Below are 20,649 nucleotides of genomic sequence, written 5' to 3' on the forward strand. Positions count from 1 at the left end.
GCACCTCCCCATCTACTTGACAGCCAAATGACAAGAGAGAATACAGCACCGTAGTGCCAGGGATGTCATTTGCACAGAAAATTTCCCCCACGTGATTGTGTTCCACGCGAGTTTCGATCACTGCCTGTCATCCAAAGGAGCCCTAATGTAGTCAAATTCTTAATGTACTCCCTCCATTCCAAATTGTTAAGCATTTTGGCTTTTATAGGTACATTGTTTTTACAATTTATGTAAACATAGTGTATAACTAAATGCACGGTAAAAGCTATCTATCTAAAAAAGTTGTAGCGTCTTATAATTCAGAATAATCTCATGAGTATCCATGTGCTGTTCTATTTTTATTTCCTCTATTACATGGCCTTACTTTTTTTTCCTTGTTTCCTACCTCTTCCCTTTATATTTGTTTTGTCTTTTATTAATGTTTTCTATTTATTTTTTTGTTATTCATTTGTTTTCAATTTTTGCTATATATGTCATATCATTTATTTTTCTGTTCTCGTGGATATAATATGCCCAACATTGTCCCCCAACGTCTTTGTAATAATAGGAGAGAATACATTGTCCACCATCCAATTATGTTTTTTGAATAAAGAAGAGGAGAGATGCTGGAGAGCGAGGGAAATGTCTGACCCACTAGCAACGTGCAGATTACAAATAAGTAAGCCCTCACTGACTTGAAAACACTAGTTTCAAATATACAGATCTCGAGGAGATCGCTGGCATATACGCAACTGGATGGGTGCATAAAAAAACAATCCCATTTGGCTGAATATATAAATAGAAGCCAAGCCTAATAGTTAACTGATGTTAGGCAACTGTAGGTTGTGCCTTGATGAAGGCTACAATTGTGTTCTCTGCCATGATGACACCGAGGAAAAAGGAAATGCACTTGTTCTTTGAATGTACATCTAGTACGTGTTACACGGTGGTTCATGCTTGGCATACAATTGCTTGGCATACCTTGGTGTATTTGGAAGGAGAGGAACTACTACATCTTCAACAATCATGTGCCATCCACAGCTGCTTGGAAAGCTTGTTTTATAAGTGAAGTTAGGCTCCACTTATGTCGCTACCCCCAAACTTTAACATGTAATAGAACTTTGGCTCAACTCTTTGTAGTAGGTAGTTTTCCCTTTGTAAGGTAAGGTCCTGCTCTTGTTAGCTCCTAGCTAACACGTTTGTAACTTGCCCCTGTGTTTTTTGAATTTATTCCTGGGGAGCTTTGGTCCACAGTTTCGATCAAAAAACGGTAGGTTGTGCCTCGTCGGTTGATCAGACACTCTGTTGGCTATCACTACTGCTCCCGCTGATATCACCGGGTGAACGTTGCTCTAAGGAGGAGGCGCCAGTCTTACATGTCTGTGTCCAAACAGTGGCTCCACCACATGAACTGCACCATCGCTCATACCCACTGAATCTGATTTGGCTTCCAGGGATTCGCAGCGGCGACAAACATGGGATAGACAATTCCACCACTTCCACACCTCAAAATTCCTATTTTGGGTTGTGAATAGTTTTCACAAAATAAGATAAATGATTTAATAGTTTTTTTTATAAAAATTTCCATGATTTAGTATGCCTGGAAACAAATTAGTGTTAAAATATAAAAAAAGCTTTTACAAATTTTCCAATTATTTTGACAGAGTTCTGCATTCATTCCGCTTGTGCGAACACAAGGTTGACATGTGCCCTTGTGGTTCGATGTTGTGATGAGTGATTGTCAACGACATGTGCCCTTCACCACTCCCGATCCATTTAGCAGTGGCTGACACTTGGGGACATCGACAAGCGCAAGTGTACATGGAGAGTGACCATGTTGACCAAGTCAAGACGGCGGCCGGGCGAGTCGAGCGGAGGCTCTGGAAGACTTGGCGGCCGGGTGGACGAGGATGCGGTGACACGTGTCGAGGTACGGGGGATGCGTATGGAGTACGCTACTCGCGAGTGGTTTGGTGGGTTGAGCCAAAAAACCACCGGGTGGCAGGTTATCGGGTTTGGGCCTCAAAACCCGGGTGCGGTTCTTGCGGAAATTGGAGCGGCACGTGGCGTCATCGCGAGGCTTGCGTCGAGGTGAAGCTAAGTCATGAAGGGCGCATGGCTGTCGGATGCTTCTATCTCGAGTTGGACCATAACGCCCCCAGGGTCAAGTGGTTCGGCTCAAAATATCTAAGGGTATTGTTGGGAATGTGTAATAGCTCTATAAATAAGGTAGAGGCTGCCCCCAACAAGCCATCTCTCGAGTTAGTCATTTCTTTCATCCTTGTCAGGGTTTCCCTGTCTCTAGATTGCTGTAGTGATCCATAGATAATTTAGCCAAATCATTCATCTGTGTAAATGTAAGGTCGAGATGGCAGACTAGAGGGGGGTGAATAGTCCTTTCTAAATTTAATCGCGTCGGCTAACCGAAACAAATACAAAATTAAAACAATCAGTCTAGCCAAGACTACACCCGATCTATATTCTCTAGCACCTTGCAAAGATCCTAATTAAGCAACTAAGGTGCCGGGCTAGCTAGGGCTCACCTATCCAATTCTAGGAGCAAGGTCACATAAACCTATGCCACTAGAATTTTGCACACCGGGAAGCTCCTACACAATTCTAGTAAGCAAAAGCACAAAACTCCTAAGCTCACTAGCAATGCTCAATAACAAGACAACCAATGCCAAATTAGAGAGCGCAAATTACTTAGCTACACAAACTAAACAATGTGACTAACAAGGTTACACAAACCAAATTAGTCACGCAAGGGAGCTACTTCTATGCTACACAAGCAAGAAGGTAACTAGTGAGCTACACAAGCTAACTAATTACAAGAGAAACTATACAAGCACAATGTATAGGAAAGTAATTACAAGCTATTTCACAGCGCTGTTTATTTTGCCATGCTGCTTAAGCGCATGCTTTATTTTTCTCAGGAGATGAACCTTTTGGCAGAAGTTGATCAACCAGGTAGCCTGATTGACAACTATGTGACCCAGCTGAGCTTTTTGTTGTCACGCAAGGCTGCAGGTTTGGTCAGCCTCCAAGCACGCTTGGCACGGTTCCAGCACCGCCTCAAAGAGCAAGAGATCCTTAGCCGCAAGAAACCTTCCAGATAGTATGATCAGCAATGGCTCATTGGCTCTGGCCTTTTGCCTGGTAATCTGATTGCTTGGAGCTCAGTTGTGGTCTCAGTTGTTTTTTACCTGTGCGCTCCAGTAAATGCTAGTCCCAAGCAAGGTAGTGATAGAAGACACATGGGAGTGGCTTAGGGCAGTCTTGATGATGAGGCCGTGGTCAAGGTTGATATCACCAGCACACTTTGGGTTTGTCTTGTCAGGGTTGATAACCAGTTTGGTAATAGTCCTTTTTGCAGTGGGGCTGCTTGGGTGCGCTTTTTTTGGCGGATGTATGGCTTGCCCACTTTGCCTTTCTTTCTTTTCCCCATTTTGTACGAGGAATTGGAACTGTTGTTTGTAGATATCAGTGGGTCTGATTTTCGCCGTGGTGTCTTTGTGGAAACTGATACATTGTTGTATATTCATTACTGATATTATTTGCATTGAGGAAGGAAAGGATGTGTGAATGGTGAAGCCCTTGAAATGGCCTTTTCCCCATTTCTTTTGAGCGAAAACAAGGAACACCAACTGTCGTATATAAGTAACTTCCCCATTTGTAACAGTGACAGTCAGCATTCTCTGAGACTGACCTTTTCTTATGATTTTTTTTCTGGACAAACTCCAAATGTTTAGAAGGGCACTCATTTGTCTCCAACATGAGGTATAAATCAGGTCGAAACTCTTGGGTTTTTTTGTGGTCCTAAGCTTCAATAGGTTTAGGGTCTTTTGGTTAGCAGTGGTCAAGGAGGTCCTAAGCATCAATAGGTTTAGGTTGAATCTAATGAATTTGATGTTAGCTTGAAGATATACCAACTAATTATTTAAAGATAAACAAGATCATCGTTACAAATTATGAAAATTGATAACTACTCAAGAATGATGATAGTGCGTTTAGAGGATTAAATAACAAAAAATATTTTGCCATTCTCATTTCCCTCTATATTTTTTCTTTACCTGAATGCTTTTCTCATAATTATTTTAGTAAGTCACGATATGCAAACTAACTCACATATATATGTTCTATATACTATATTATCCAAGGACAATTTTCTCCACTTGAAACGAGTTTTTACAATGCAGGTCAAAATCTCACATTATTCACCAAACGAGATTATTGCAATTGCAATTCAACCTAAGCCAAGTTGACTGGAGAACTGGGTAGGCTGATACTCAGCATTGTCCCCAAGGTCTTTGTATATAATACAATAAGATAAGAAAACACATTGCTCACTATCCAATTATGTTTTTTGAATAAAGAAGAAGAGAGATGGGGAGGGAAATGTCTTACCCACTAGCAACGTGCATATTTATTACAAATAAGGAAGTCCTCAATGACTTGAAAACACTAGTCTCAGATATATAGATCTCAGGGAGATCTGATGATGGATGGTGTACACATAACTGGATGGGTGCATAAGAAATCAGTTCCATTTGACTGAATATGTGTCTAGAGGCCAAGCAAAATATTTAACTCAATCTATCATCGTAGGCCAAGCAAGCATTGCCATGTCAACTTATCGGCTGATCAGACACTTGGTTGGCTGTCACCACCGCTGCTGCTGACATTACTAGGTAGACGTTGTTTTGAGGAGGTGTCGCTCCCCACTTGTCCGTCGTCTGTATCCAACGGCTCCAGCACATAAACTGCACCATCGCTCATGCCCACTGCAATCTGGTTAGGCTTCCAAGGATGTGTTGCGATGACCGTGGGATAGACAGTTTCACCAACGCTGGAAACCAGAGAGGCAACAAAAACAAGACGTTTGTTACCAGAATTGAAAGTACCACTCAAACAAAAAAACAGAAACTGCTTGAAACTCCACATACCTGGATATTGAAGATGGTACGTAGGCAGAGGGTGCTATCCAGCACTGTAGCATTAGAGATTCTGCCTCGAATATTCCAATTGCACCATCACGAAATCCAGCATAGACCAACAAACAACCAAGTGAGTATACCGCACTTGAAATTGGAGCAGGGAGTGCATCTCTTGGGTACCACTGCATTATCAAGTTTTGGAAGGTCAAATATCAATGTGTAATGTGCTTATTACAATGCATCGATACGATTAGGAGCATTCGACAAGCATGATGTAAATCATGTAATATGTTAGTACTCCAACTCAATAGACAAGACAACATATGATTACTAAGAGATGCAAATATATTGTTATGAAAATGTTGTGAATGACTTACCGAGCACAAGCATTCCAATTGCCAATCATAGATCGCCAACTGACTCTCTTGAACTACTAAAAGATGTGTTCCATCATAGTGAAACTGCACCATTGGATCACCTACTAAATCACCAGAACCATTAGATGGACGTTTGATGTATCTTGATTTCTTCTTCTCCCAACCATCAATGCTCCAAACACATAGCTGCAAATTTCATTTCATTGCAAAAAACAAGAAAAGAATGATTCAGAAAGAAACAATACTGTATTTTTAGATATTTATACCTTTTAGAAAGTGGAATGTATTTATAGATCTTTATATATTTTAGAAAATGGACTAATGGATGGTATGAAATGTGACTAACATAATATCGGGGGAGCATACCCCGGTTACCCCACAACGCGGCTTACGCCGGAGGAAAGCGCACTTCGGGTGGCCCAGTAGGCCACGGCCCATCATCTGCGTAGTGCCTCGACCTCTCGCTCCCCCCGACCACGCAGTCGGGTCGGGATACGAGGCACGACCTTGACCACCTCGGGCCTAGGCTGACCGTCAATGGATAAGACCGGGGGAGGTTGGTGCATTCAATGCGCCTGCCACAACAAGACGTGCACACACCGCACACCCACTCAGACCAAAAGGACGACGACCACCCAACGGACCGCGGGGCCTTAGGATGCATCGACCACCCTTCGGACCATAGGGCTTTGGAGTGAGGCATCACCCCTCGGACCGCTCTCCCCACCAATTCAAAATGCCACTCTGTGGCCAGGCGATGTCAGGATATGGCACGGGGCCGCTCAAACACGGCTCGATGGGCAGGTGTATGGCCACGCTCGCCACAGAGCACGGGTCTCATGTCCAGGGACTTGACTCCTCAGAACCGGCCAAACAAGTTGACCCCCGACCACCTACGTGTGGTCAGGGACGACGCCTCGCCACCCCCTTCATGATCAGGAGGGCGGCTGGTCAGCAGAGGACGGCAGCCATAGACTCAAACTAGCGCACAACGCCCCCCGGGGGAAGTAGGCACAAGGACGAAGGCCACGACTCGCACTATGCGCCCACATCCCACAGGACTACAAGAGGACAGCCACGACCCGCACTGTGCCGCTATGGCTCACCATACCTCGACGTGGAGAATAGGAACCCGTGACGACATCCGAGCATGCAACATAAGTTGGGACAAGACGCAGAGGGCCCACGGATCGGGCTCGCCAACCACCGCCCTCCCCTCGGGCTCTCGACCACTCGGGTCGGGCGAACCCTTTTCTTTCAATTGTCACTCGGCCCCCGGAAGCATATAAGGGGAACTGGGCCTTCATTCTAGCGGATAGAAAAAGGAAACACTCTCTGGCTCTGGAGGGATCTCTCTCTCTCTCTCTCTCTCTCTCTCTCTCTCTCGTCCTCTCCCTTCTAAACCCACACTTACGAGCACCCCCATTGTAAGCCAACTGAGCACTTGAACCGAGAAACACCACCTCGAACCCCTCTGAGACTGGACGTAGGGCTCCGATCTGAACCAATATAATCTCCCCATGTCTTGAGTGCTTCCATCGATTCTTAGAGCTGCGCGGCACTAAATTTTCTGGCCAGTTCACAAAACACCGACACATAACATTTGACTGTATTTAATTCAGCATCCCTTAAATTTATAAGCAAAAACAAAATCACTAGCCCTAATTTTGATATATATTAGAATTCACACCTGAGCATCAGCACCTGAAGATACAAGCACCTCCATTGATTGCGAAAATGCTAGTCCAGTTATCTTTTTGTGATGACCCGTGAGCACAGTTCTAACCTGTTCAATTCGATTAAGATAAGTTGATATTTTGGCACGTTGATGTTAAATATAAACTAAACTGTAATTAGTACACTAAGCATAGTATTTCACATAGGAAGAATCCATTATCCTTAAAAATTCTCAAATTTTTAAATGTCGAGCTAACAACATATGTATGGTTTATGAAGGTTTTTTGGGTCAGATACCACGAGGTACTTACTACTCTTCATATTGTTGACGGGAGCTACCACAAAGTTGCTATGTAATATGTGTACCTTGTGGTAGTATCTGCTCAAAGTGCGCAAAAGGTACATAATTTGTTATGTCAAAAAGAACATATATAAAACAACACCTACAATCTTATGATATCCTAATACATAAGTAAAATATGAGGGGATATATAGTCTGAAACGCGATCATATTATTTTACAATGGGTACACTAATGCATTTCCAGTGAGAACTATATATAATAAGTTTTGCCAATCCTATGAGATTCATGCAAACAGGGGATGACATATTCATGTTCAATACTCACTTCGTCTATACCGACATTGTAGATTTGAACTGAAGAGTCCTCCCTTCCAATAGCTATGATGTTATTGTCCGAAGGGTAGAATGCAAGGAAAGTTGCAGCAGGTGGAGGTGCCATGAAAGTAGTCATGACCTATATATGAGAGATTGCACAAGATCAGTGAAGCCAAAGAAAGGCCATGGTGCAACTACGAAATAAAAATTATTTTACGGAAGTTGTCAAGCATGATTTGTAAGAGATCAATCATGGAATTAACTACTTATTGTTATAGACAACTGAAGAAGACATACCTCGAATGTCATCATGTTGAACCATGAGACTTTGCCACCAGAAGCAGAAATTAGATAGCTGTCATTTGTGGATAGTGCAGTGCAGGCTGTTGCTTCTTTAGCGTCATTGCCATCAATTGTGTCGTTTGTCATTGGAATGCCATTTTCCGGTTGCCATAGTACAGGTGGAACAGATTTGGACGACTAACGAAAAGTAATGATGGATGGTTTTTAGAAAACAACCAAACAGAACTACAGTGTTGAAATCTTAAGCTAGTGGTCCTATCTAACCTTGCCACGTGGATTCTTGTCCCTGTGCTCCCATTTCCACAGCTTATGAACAGCATTGGAGCTGAGAGCCAAAAGTGCCACCCCATTATCTGTGTACAACAAGCGCATAACCTACGAAGAAAACAAATAAAACACAATGCTTATCAGAATTATATATGTTCTGAATATGAACATAACAGTCTTAAATTATACCGATTTGTTCGGTGTGTGCTATGTCATGAAAATCATAAGCACACGAACAGATACTGATGTGTGATATTCCTTTCATTAATTTAAATGGAAGATGTACATGCAAATGTTGCTGAACATACTTTGCTTGAAGATGCGGTTGGATCTGGCATACGCAGTATTTGAATATGTCCTGAGCCAACGATGTCGTCCGCCAACTTCCACGCCTTGGTTACTAACTCAGGGGCTTTGCTCATTTCCATACATGCCTACCATTTGTTCGATACGGTTAGCAAATAAATAGAAATATATTGAACTGCGAGGAAAAAGAAAAAAAACCACGTGCACACTCGACTGGCCACTCATGAATTCCCTGTCATCATCGTAGAAATACAACATACACAATCCAACCAAAACAAAGACACAAGCTTTCTTTCAAAAAAACAAAGACAATATTCCCTTTCCGAGGATGAGTCGGCTCCCCTAGGGTTGGCGACCCTTGGCGGCCGCCACCCACCCCCCACCGCCGCTGCCGCCGGCCGCCATCCCGGCACCGACGGCCCCCTCCCCTACTCCCTCCACGAGCCCCACAAATCCAGCCAGCGATGTAGGCTGGCGCCGCCCTCAACCCGCCGCCGCCGCCGCCGCCGCCAGTGGTCCCCTCCCCCTCCCCTTCCGGCAAACCCGGCCCCCACCAGCCGGATTTGCTGCTGATCGTGGGCGCGGACGCCGAGGCTGTGCGGCCGCCATCTCTACCCACAGGGCCCACGCCGCCGCCACAGGGATGACTTCCCCCTACCTCCCTACATCCATGCACCCCTCCTCTCCACTCCTGTGCGCGGGCGCGCGTGAGCACGCGGCACGCCCGCTAACACCGCCTGTGTCGGGCCCCTCCGCCAGCGTCCCACTGCACGGCCAACCCCAACCTCACCGCGCCTACGCCCCGTCATCCGATGTGAGCCTCCCTAGACCGGCGGACCCCACCAACACGGGAGCCGGCGCTGGAGCGCCTTGCTCGCCCCAGCCACCGCCGACGCCAGGCCCCACCACCGTGGCCACCGCGGTCGGCGCTGGGATGCCGCCTCCAACGCCAACGACGCGCGCCCCACCACCGCAGCCACCTCCGGCGCTGGAGCGCCTGTCTGGACTCCCTCCCCGTCCACACCGTCGATGGCGCCGGGCCCTTGCACCGCGGCCACCACCTCCAGCTACAGCTCCATTGAGCCCAACCCACGGGATCCGGCTCTAGTGCACCTCCGTAGATTCCCTCTGCGTCCCCACCGACGCCGGGCTCCACGCTCTCACCGGCCGTGGCTCCGTTCTACCCGTCTTCGGGAGAGCGCACGAAGCGCCGTCGATGGGCTGACGATGAGTCCGACGACGACCGCCCCACAACCTACCTGGAGGCCGCTCATCACCCTACAAAGCCGGCCGCAGCATCCCCCCGCTCGCCCAGACTCATTCAGTCGTGGTTCTACGGCGCGACAGAGCGAACGCTAGACAGGGACCTGTGTGATGGCGCAGGAAGTGCAGATGGCCGCGCCACCAGCTAGTGCACGGCTTGCCTGCTCAACCAGTGGCTAGTCGGGTCCCTACCCGCCAATGCCTTAGCGCCCGCAGACGGGTCTCTGCCCCCAACGCCGATGGGTGGCGGGAGATCCTACCCCGATAGGAAGCAGGACCTGTGGCTGTCTCGGCTGAGCCTCGCCGCGGCCCAGGTCTGCGTGGATAGGCTCAGAAGATCCTAGCATAGCTCCGCGACAGATGTTTCAACTACCTCTCATACTCGCACCGAGTAGCGACCTGCCGATTGCCACGCCGTTGCCTGCGCTGCCATGGATTCCGCCACCTCCTGAGGGACCGCAAGCGATCCAAGTCGGTGCCGAAGGGTGGTGGCCTACCTCGCCGCTCAGCTCATGTTGACAACACACCGGCCTCCCAGCACGCACCCCTCGGTAGTCCACCACCCTCGGATGGGACCGCATAGGGAGTCGTAGGGTGTGCCGATGGCAACCGTCGATGCCGGAAACGACGTCGGCGGCGCAGGGGTGTCCTAGCGATGGACATCAGCATGGGCGCGCCTGCCAACTATGCCACTGCTTCGACTGCCGCACGAGGCTTCCTCGAGCCAGATCCGCTGGCGGAGGCGCTATGCGAGGGCGCAGGGCCTCTCGTTTGGCTCATCTCGGTCGATCCGATGCTAGACGAGCTTGTCGTCTCGCCCGTCGAGAACCGACCAGCGGTCACACCAGCGCCTGGGTGCCTGCATGCTGCGGCATCCTTCTCTCAGGAGGTTCAAGCTTCGATGGTGGACACCAGTTCTCCGACGACGGGTCCCCAGTGCACGACGGACCTGCCTTCGTCATCACCTGTGAAGGGCATGCCTCCACAGATGGAGCAGCCCATTGTCATGGGTGCTGTGGCGCCAGGGGACGACAGTGAGGTATGGCCACCTGGGTTCGAGCCGGCCAAGCACATGGTGGGTACTTCTACATCGACGCTGGACGGCCATTCGTATGGCCAAACCACACCTGACCCTTCTACGTCGATGAAGGACGGCCAACCAGATAGCCAAGCCACGCCTGACCCCAGCGAAGCGACGCCCACGCCGCGCGAGGCCGCTCGACGTCTCGCACGGTTTACCGAGGAGATGCAGCTCAAGCGAAGGTCGCCCTTAATCGCCACTCCACCAAGGCAGAAGGCGGCAACCAAAAGGCCCCTGCCAATCAGGCGCAGATGGATTGCCACTCAGCCGCTGGCGCACATACCGACCTCCAAGCGGGGCGAGGTACTCCTCATGCAGAGGATGGACATCGTGCCATCGGCAGCTACAGTTCATCTGCGTCCAAGGGAACATACGGTGGCATATTCGCAGGGAACTTGATGCCGAGCCAAGTGAAGGCTCTGGACGAGCTGTTCCCAGCGACCAACAACAAGGCTGGTAGAAGAACGTTCTTCTCGGATGGCGGTGTGGGGTCGCGCAACCAGCAGCGGAGACGTCCAGCTCCGTAGGACGCTGCAGTGCTCTTAGTTCGGTTGTTTACCATTTATGTAATATCGAGGTTTGTAACAGTCGGCTAGGAAGGTCCAGTCATAGCTGTAAGACCACCTAGCGCGTTCATCAGAAGCGTGTCGTTTATATGGTTAAACTCTTCTTATTAATTATAATGATACACAAATCTTTTGCGTATTCGAAAAAAAAACTAAGTGTTTTTCCTTGCATTTCTAATTACGTTCCTTCGGTAGTTAGACACCACAATTCATAATGTTATGAATGAATCTACCTTGAGCCACGCAAACACGGCCAACCGGTTGGCAGACTATGGCATTTGTGAGACAACATGGCCAACTTGGTGATATGCATGCATGGCCACTGCAATCCTGCGTGTTTGGATCGGAATCTGAGCTAGGCAGCAGATCCAGCCGCCGGTGTTCATAATCTGAGCCAAAAGCAAACAGGTCCTACATGCATGCAAGCGAGAACAAGGCAGTCGGGATATTTTTACGTTAACTATCACGACCCACCCACCCTTACTTAATACGGAGTAACTATTTATTTAGGAGAACCCGATTGAGCTAGGACTAATAATAATTCAAAGGAGAGGAGCTAGCTAGATTTAGTCCTGTACCACTTGAACCCCGTAGGTACTGTATGTATGAGATAAACATTTTATTGTGACCATTATAAAGATAGAAAGACAGGATAGATAGGAAGTAATAGTTAATCAGAGCCAGTAGCATTTGAAAGCAAGTTCAAATGTGCATGCATGATCAGTTCATCATACCTCTTGGTAGCGTGAGATCATACATTGTGGGTCTACCCTGTTGGTTAGAAGGGTGGGATGTTTTGGATGGACTGCGGCCGCGTGCTCCAACGCAGCCACCGTTTCCTCCACATCCCAAGCACGGGCACCTCCACAGTACACATCGGCTATGACTCTCTGGAGCGAACTTGTTCCGAGGTTCTGGAAGCCAAGCAGCTTGTCAAAACCAAGATGCAGATTCTCGTCTTTTAGGGACCGCACATGGACAACAAACTCAAGCGATTCAAGACTTGGCATGATAGTATCGCTGCCGCGCAGATCAAACCAGATAGATGTACCGAATATCTCCAAGAATCTCAACTTGCGGAAGTAGCCAACACCTCTATCTGTACGAATCTTTATGCTAACTACTGACTTGGTGTCACCAGAATGCAGTACGAGGCGACTGAGCTCTGGCAACTTGGCAAGGGTCTCCATGTCCTGGTCTTTCACAACTACCACTTGCACATCCAGATAGGAGAGGTTTGGAGCAAGCGACGAGTTAATCCACGCCGGCAGTGCAGAGAACTTGAAGCAGTCCAAACTCAGGAAACGGAGATGCCGACAGTAGGAGAGCGATCCTCCCTCTCTCACCCTGTCGTTACTTAGAGAATAGTTTACAATTTGAAGTTCCTGGATATTGTGCAGATGGCCCAGGGACTCCAGCAAAGCACTCTCGATGCTCTCACTGATCCTAACATGAAGCACAGTCTTGAGCACCCTCAGTTCCTTCAGCAGGCCCAGCTCCTCCACAAACTGCATTATTATAGCATCTTCACCTCTACACGATATACATAGCTCTTGCAGTGACGTGAGCTTACCGATCAAACCTGCCGGCACTCTTATTGCCCAATGATCAGCTCGTAGGCAAACAAGTTGCGTCAGAAGTCCCACCTCCTCCGGCAGCTCCTCTATCCGGTAGTTCTCTAAATCCAGTGTTTGCAGAAACCTCAGATATTTTACCTCCCTAGGCAGCTCAGCGATATTACTATCTAGTCTGAGGTACCTCAAGTGAAGTAAACTCCCAAGATGATTCTCCGACACATCTTTGATGCAGTCTTTGTTGAAAACAGAACATCCTACCATTTCTACTACACGTAAAGATGGGAGGCGTGGGCATAATGCACAAAAATCACACTCACTTGCAAAAATGGATCTCACTTTCTCCACAGCGATGTTAGCCAGCTGGCCAACGTTGTGCTCTTCAACACACTGTAGGGCTAACCTACGAGAAATGCTCCCCTGAAGTTTCTGTCGCTCACCACCATTCAATACAGTGACAAAATTTTCTTCACTCGATAATTGATGTATCAAATCAAGAACCATATCATGAACTGAGCATGCATCAACGTACCCTTCATATTGTGTCTCCTGTGCCTGGATCATGTTTCTATTTATCAATTCATTAAAGTACCTCTCCCCAAGCTCAAATAATCCTACCCTTGCTGCTGCTGCTGCTTGTTCCTCAGAGATGAAACCTTCAGCGATCCACATCCATATCAATCTATTTTTCTCTATGATACGATCTTCCCGAAATACGCTTAGATACAACAAGCAAGCCTTTAGATGTGAAGGCAGATCATAGTAGCTAAAAGACAATATCCTTCTGGTATTATCTACGTCATCATTGCCTTTATGCCCAAAACCAATTGAGTTGTAGACCTCAGACCAGTCCTCTCCTGGTTTACTGGCCAACAAACTGGCTATTGTAATGATAGCAAGTGGCACGCCGCCACATTTCTTCAAAATCTTTTCACATTCGTCAGCCAAAGGACTATCGAAGTACTTCCCTTCACCATCAACTATTCTTGCATACAGTAACTTTTTCGAGTTATCATGAGAAAGCGGCTGTATTTTATAAGCTTGACCAGCATATGTGGCAACTTCATAAATACGAGTAGTGATCACAAGTCTACTTCCGCAATTAATTTCTTGCAGAGCACATCTGATTAATTTCCATGACTCCTTGTCCCATATATCATCAATGACAATGAAACACCTACACATTTACATGACAGCATAATTGCCTTCATGAGTTGGTAATTAAAATGAACAGGTGGTTGTAGATTTGTATTTCATACAACTAGTTATGCTTACTGCTGAAAATACAAATTTACTTCTTTATGACTCTTTTAAATCAATTGTGTATGGATCCAAGATTACTGTCGTAATTTATAGACTTGAAGTGGGACATGCTACCTCCTACCAGCCTTAATGTAATATATAAAATAAATAAGATATAAGGAAAGAATTGTACGGCTACGTACTTACTGAAATATAATTAAGTCTCTATATATGCATGTATGCAGTGACCAGCATTGTGTTGAGTGATTAAACTCGTACCTCTTTTCCTGGACGAATTCCTTGAGTTCGTCCATGAGTTGCTTTTCATCCAACATGGTCATATTCAAATTCATGAACTTCTCCTTATCAAAGCCAACAAGAATGTCTCTAATAACTTTCTTGATGTCAGGGTTTCGACCCACTGGAATAAAAGCCCCCCACTTGAACCGCGGTTTAAGCTGGTCATAGACAGCTTTTGCAAGAGTAGTCTTGCCCAGTCCTCCAAATCCAACAACAGAGACTATCTTCATCTTCTTAGGACCAGACGCATCACCGCCGTCATCCCCTAGGGACAGCATATCTATGAGCTCATCCTTTGGTCCCTCAATGCCAACAAGCTCTGTTGCACTCTTGTACAGATTCAAGATGCGAGGGTCGATGGTCGTTGCTGGCTTGGTGACAACGCTGTCGGGTGTTTTGTACCGGTCACGCCTTGCTGCCAACTCCGCAAGCTTCTTGTAGATTTCTTGGATCTGGCTAGAGATGTTGCGGCGAGCCTTGCTCTTCTTGAACAGGCTGCTCACCTTTTTCCTGAGACGGCGGAGCTTGTGTGTCTCAGTAGCAGGCTCAGGGGCATCGACGTGCACCAGAAATGCGTCGATGATGTCCTCCATGTCGTAGGACGCCTCCCTGACATCACGCGCCCAGAGCCTGACCAGCGCGTTGAGCTGGTCCGGTGGCATGTCGCTGATCTCGCGGAGGACGGCGTGCGCAGCCTCGAGCTCCCGTGAGAGAATCTGGACCTTCTTCTTCACGCCCTTCTGCAGGCCGTACTCCTCCTTGAGCAGCTCGCACAGCTTGGGGAGCAGGCTCCCCGTCGCCCTCACCGCTAGCTCCATGCTTGCAATATCGATTGGTGGCTCCTGCACGCAGCAGCTTGCATTAAAAAGACTAGTAGTAAGCGGGGCTGATTTTTGTGTTGAAATTGAAAGCAAGGTAAAGGTGGGCTCACCTAGATTCACCCACCGCCTGTTCTTGGTCTGATCCCTGTAGCTGTAGCAGGAGTGGTCGAGGAAGCCGCGCAGCAGCTGGATCTTCGGTTCACGCAGAGCTAGGAAGTTGCACAGAAAAACAGCTCTGCTGCTTCGTGTTTGATGTGTCGGTAGTAAACTACTCTGGCCCGGCTCCCGATAGATCTCGTATTTTTTCTCGGGCTGGAGGTGACCACAGTTTTTTTCCGCCGGTTTAATTTAGATATACAAACCAGCTGATCAGTACCGCCGTCCAAACCAGATGCAGTTGTGATGGCCGAAAACACTAGGCGCCACCATTGACCAGCTGCGCTGCGAAGGGACCCAGCCGAGCGTCCATCAGGTTGCATCAACGGCAGTGATGATGTGCTACATGGCAGCTCATCTACATCACGCGTGCATAAAATTTATTTCCTGTCATCGAGAAGCGGAAAAAAGTACGGTCCATCAGGACGGTAGTGGTGCAACAACCATGGGCACCACCACTCGGAACCATGCCACTACCATGTTACAAGCCCAAGCCCATTAGAGGAGCCAGCCAACGGGCCACGTAGGTCGGGTCGAGTTGGGAAGCCCAACACGCGTGTGAGCGGTGCAGAGTGGCTGTGAGCTGTGTCTGCGTGCCCGTATCCGGGCAAGGCCCGTGTAAGAGGGATATATATTAGCTAAGTGTGAGGAGAGAAGAGGGTAAGAAGAATATCGTAACAAACTCCTCCAACTATTGTAATCCTGTCCTCGCTGGAATCCTCTCTGTTCTACTCTGGTTGTACTCTTCCCTTCCGATCCCCAATTCTCCACTCCTCTCTCCCCTGCTAACATACTACCAGCGGAACGCGATGGAACACGTGAGGCACCAAAGAGGTGGCAACCACGCAAGCGGCATCATCGGCCCATCCCAAAGCTCACTGGACCTAACAGGAATATGATTCTCCTGATCTAAAATACAGTGGTGGAGTTTAATTAGGACAAAAAGGTTCATTCCCCCTAAAGGCTCCTTTGGATACCGCCAGTATCCCGGCCTCATCCACGGGTGGAGAGAGCCCCATGTATCTGCTCCCCCTCCGAGCACAGGTGCCCGTTTGGAAGCAATCATGGGTGGAATAACCCTGGTCGATTCCTCCCCATCCCCGTCCATCTATGGGGAAATGAAAAAAACGCCTTCTGTCCCGCGACAATTTCTCCACGTCGCTCGCTTCTGTTTCTTTGTCGTTGCGGCTTCGTCCCCATCTGCTCCTGCCGTCTGATCTACTCCCGCCTGCACCTCCCCATCTGCTTGGCAGACAACTTTTCCAGTTGATGACAAGAGAAAAGGTGAGCTTTTCATTTTTCAATTGCTTGATTAACGCGCGTGTGTGTGTCACGCAGAGCTAGGAAGTTACACACAAGAGAGAAAAAGAAAAACAACTCTGCTTCCTCTGTGATGTGTCGGTAGTAATTTATAGGAGCTCTTTTTATCTCTTCTATCTTCTTCTCTTACAGAGCCAGTGGGAGCAGGTGGAGCCTCTGTGAGAGGAGGAGAGAGGAGAAATAAAAAGAGTTCCTATAAATAGTATATGAACAGTAAATACATTAGAGAAGCTAGAGCTCTGCTACCAAACGAGGCCTTACCTTCCGACACGAAAAAGGATGGTTGTAGCCGCGTAGACGGTAGACATCACACACATGGGCGTAGGGGTCAAAGAAAATTAATTAAGTCAGTTTGTCACGATAGATCTAATTGGATACATTAATTTGCAACTCAGATCCAATTGCAAGATATTTTACAACTGCAAGATATTTTACCTATTTTTCTACTTTTCAGAATATAAAATATATTTCTACTATTAGGTCCTTGCAGTAAATGATAATATTCATCCAAATACACCATAGTAAAACCATTATTATATTATCTTGGCATCCTTTTAAAAAGGGACAGGAAATTGCCACTCAAAAAAATCTGTGAGAAAAACTAGAATTCACACCTGAGCATCAGCACCTGAAGATACAAGCACATTCATTAATTGTGAGAATGCCAGTCCAGTTACCTTTTTCTGATGTCCCTTGAGCACAATTGCATCCTTTCCAATTCAATTAATAAGATAAGTCAGCATTTTGGCATATTGATGTTAAACATAAATAAATGGTAATTTGTACCATCGATTTCCAAAATATTATATAGGTTCATGACAGTAAGATAGTAATGTTTGACTTAATAGGACTGTGCTAACGTGACATGTAAAAACAACGGAAGGAATACATATTAAGCATATGGCTCCACATAGGAAGAATTAATCATCATTCAGAATTCCCAGATAATTAAATGTCGAGCTGAAAACATTTCACGGTTTATGAAGTGTTTTTTTTGGTCATACCATGAGGCACACTCGTCACAGTGTTGTCGGGACTCGGGAGATACCACAAATCAACAACGGAACTTGTGATATGTCCTCATAGTCCACAAATAAGTTAATGGTTTGTTATGTAAAAAATGAACATATATAAAACAACATTTACAATGTCATAATATCCTGAAATCTAAGTTAAAGACGAGGAGATATATAGCCCAAGTTGAGAACATATTATTTTATGATGTGTACTGCACTTCTAGTGAGAATCGTATACAATGTGTTTTGGCACTACTTTGAGATTCATGTCTAATACTCACCACATAAATAACGCAGTCACTGTAGATGTGAATTGTGTAGAGTCCTTCCTTCCAATACCGACGATGGTTTCATAGTATAGCGAGTATGCTGCAAGGAAAGTTGCAGCAGGTGGACGATCTATGGAAGTATTCGAGGCCTGTGAGAGATTCCAAGAGGTCAGTGAAGCCAAATAAAGGTCATGGTGCAACTACGAAATAAAACATAATTTATGGTAGTCGCATGATCTGTGCGAGATCTATCATGGAACTAACAGCTTATTGTTCTACACGACATACCTTGAATGTCATCGTGTTGAAGAACGAGAATTTGCCACTAGGTTGAGAAACTATATATCTTTCATTTTTAAAGAGTGCAGTGCAGGCTGCTTCTTCTTCAGGGTCGTCATCAGTAATGTCGTCGTCTGTCGATACAATATCTTTTTTCGGTTGCCATAGTACAGGTGTTGGAGATTTGGACGACTAACGAAAAGTAGTGATGCATGCATGGTTTTCAGAAAAAACAACCAAACATAGCTGCAGTGTTGAAATCAAAATAAGCTAGTTCTCCTATCTAACCTTGCCACGCAGATTCTTGTCACTGCGCTCCCATTCCCACAGCTTGTGAACAGCATTGGAGCAGAGAGCAAAAAGTGCCACCTCATCATCTGTGTACAGCAAGCGGATAACCTATGAAGAAAACAAATAAAACACCATGCTTATCAGATCAGAACTGTATACTGCTCTGAACATGACCGTAAGAGATAAATTCTACTACTAAACTGTTTGGCGTGTGCGGCTGACCATACAACAGTTCTAAATTCTACTGAACCGTTTGGTGTGTCCTATGTCACAAAAATCATAACCATATCAATCAACATCAATGGATACTGTGAGATATTCCTTGCATTAATTTAAATAGAAGATGTACATGCAAGCATTGCTGAACATACTTTGCTGGTGGATGTGGATCTGGCATGCACAGTGTTTGAATACAGTACTATGTCCTGAGCCAACGATGTCCGCCAACTTCCAGGCCTTAGTTTCTAAGTTAGGGTGTCCGGTTCATAAACCAGGGTCCCTAATGGACTTGCTTCCCAGCAAAAGCTCGGCCCAGCAGACGACATTGTGAACGACGCGTAACTCCTGGGCCGGCCCAAAAACCTAACGACAGGCCAGAAGGGCGAACCAGTCTTCGACCGGAAGGCCTGGCCAAGGAGGAACGATGCTCGCTTCCGACTCCGGCCCGCCTCTCCGACCGAAAGGCCTGGCCAAGGAGGAACGACGCTCGCTTCCAACTCCGGCCCGCCTCTCCGACCGAAAGGCCTGGCCAAGGAGGAACGGCGCTCGCTTCCGACTCCGACCCGCTTCTCCGACCAGGAGTACACCGAACCTCTATTTATAGCTCTTCTCCAACTGGCGCGGTCGGAGCGGACTGGGAAACGACCGAACGGGGACGCCTGCTCGGTAAGGACCCAAAGAATCAGGCGGAGCAAGTAAGGCAGGGCGCTGAAGTCAAACCACGATAACGAGGACTGTACCTTGCACGCCTGTAGGATAGCACTGTCAGGTCATGTCAGAAGGGTACTTTATAACCTTCTAGACATGTCAGAACACTTAGCGCACGTCGGAGCTCCCGTCACTCTTGGCCCTTCGGTCTGGAGTCCGATCGGACCTCTGATACCCCCATCTTACTCCCTCTCGTTTGTAACCGCACAGCAAACTTCGAGCACCTAGGCTCAAGAATAAAGTCACCGACCGACTCAAACTGGACGTAGGGCACGTTGCCTGAACCAGTATAAACCCTATGTCATTGAGTGCTAGGCCACATCCGATCACAACGTACGGCAAAACTATAAATATTTACATGTTGGTCACTTTTCGCACCGACAGTTGGCATCGTCCGTGGGGAAGACGTCGTACGTTCACGCTTTTGGTCATCAGATGGCCCACCTTTCCGCCACCTTCGACATGGTAGGCTCAACCGATACGACTCGCTTCGGCTCGCTGGAGTTTCCCATGCTACCACCTGTTGGGATGTGGGCTCCTCCCGTCTTCGAGCCGTCCTAGTCCTTCCTCTTCGGAAGCCTAGACTTCATCGCCGACCAGCTCGACGTGCTTTGCCTCCGCGAGGAGGCACTTGTCCCGACGCCCGTCGGAGGAGGAGCACCCTCCGTCCGCTCCGAGCCACCCGGCAACCTCAACGATGAGGCGCTTGCGCTTTGCTCCGAGCCTGCGCTGGGCTCAAACCCCACTGTGAGTAACATACATATTGTTCTTTACTAGCTTTTTAATATCTTCCGCCAACTCTCCGGAGGGACCCCGTTGTCCCTGCCGTGACCGCCATGTAGCCGGTTCCCCTACGGCCTCGCGTCCCCTACGGACGCGTACGCACGGGGGGCTCCGAAGGATGCTGGCGCCGCCCCCTCTCACATCCAAATTCGTGGGGATGGCGGGCTACGCCCCTGCCACTTTTCATGACCTCATGGATGACGAGGTTGAGAGCGACGGCTCCAGCATCGGCGACGTCGTGGCACCTAGCCACCCTCTGTCCCGGGAGTGCGCTATGGCGGATGCTCCGGGACAGCTG

At 47.5% G+C, this 20,649-nt stretch overlaps 1 pseudogene; it reads right to left on the reverse strand.

The window, feature by feature from the left end:
* Nucleotides 1-4,240: 4,240 nt before the first annotated feature.
* Nucleotides 4,241-15,535, reverse strand: LOC136518175 (putative disease resistance RPP13-like protein 3; annotated as a pseudogene).
* Between the last annotated feature and the right edge of the window lie 5,114 nt (nucleotides 15,536-20,649).

This window comes from Miscanthus floridulus, chromosome 17 (genome assembly GCF_019320115.1).
Source record: "Miscanthus floridulus cultivar M001 chromosome 17, ASM1932011v1, whole genome shotgun sequence".
NCBI lineage: Eukaryota > Viridiplantae > Streptophyta > Magnoliopsida > Poales > Poaceae > Miscanthus > Miscanthus floridulus.